Raw genomic sequence first — 1,216 nt, forward strand, 5'->3', positions numbered from 1 at the left:
TGTTATTTATTTTGTAAAAACAAGTAAGAGTGCTATATTCGGCTGAGCCGAATCTTAAATACCCTCCACCAGCTACTTTCATATTAATACTTTTCTAATTTATCAAGTATTTGTAGAAATGAGTTTTCTCATGTCTTAAATATAAAAATCCAAAGATTTAAATCTATTACAATTCCAAGATTTATTGAACATTACAAACGCCTTTTTCTTTATATTTTTATGGCGCTTAGCGATGTTAAGTAATTTGAATGTATGCATGTATTTGAGAGATTTAAGGATTTTCAAATAACATATATAATTTTGTTCTACACAAATTGAAAATACAATTAGTTCAATATGGTTAAAGCGTTTTTAGGGGCTGCACCTAATATGGGAGATATAGACCGAGGCGTCATGAAATAACTCTCCACGAAATAACTCCCCAAAACAAAAATGAAATAAGTCCTCAAATTTGGGGACTTGTTTCATTATGAAATAATTCCCCAAATTAAAAATGAAATGAAATAACACCCCATTTTTGGGGATTTATTTAATACGAAACAAATCCCTTATTTTAAAATGAAATAAGTTCCCATTTAAAAATAACGAATTATGGAACAAATCGGTTTTAGTGAAATTTCTAAAAAAAAGTAGGTCGCTTATACTTTCGAGTAGGACTTCAATGTTTAATAAATTTTAGTTTAATCGCTTAATAAAAATTCCCTTAATAGACGGCCTGCGGCCGGGCGCAAGAACTTTCTACTCTATGGTATGTCCAACAACGGCTTCGCTTAATAAATATTTCCTAAATAGCGCCTACGGCAGGACACAAGGGCTTACCTCTCTATGATATGACCAACACCGGCTTCGCTTAGTAAAGATTTCCTAAATAGCCGGCCTAAGGCTGAACACTCTTGATACAGGGAGAGTGTATTCTTAGCGAAGCCGGTGTCCAATGTACCCCAGAGGATAAAACCCTTGCGCCCGGCCGAAGGCCGTCTATCAGACATATATTATTTTATTTCGTGTGATAAAAAGTAATATAATGAAATAACTCACCAAAAATATTTTTAGGAATTTATTTTATTTTTGAATTTTGAGGAATTATTTCATAATGAAATAACTCCCCATTTCAAATGTGAAATAATGCCCCAAAAAACAAATTAAATCCCCAAATTTTGTTGTTTTTGCTTTCAGAACAAATTTTTAGGGAGTTATTTCACTTTTGTTTTGGGGA

Source organism: Lucilia cuprina, chromosome X (genome assembly GCF_022045245.1).
Source record: "Lucilia cuprina isolate Lc7/37 chromosome X, ASM2204524v1, whole genome shotgun sequence".
Classification (NCBI taxonomy): Eukaryota; Metazoa; Arthropoda; class Insecta; order Diptera; family Calliphoridae; genus Lucilia; species Lucilia cuprina.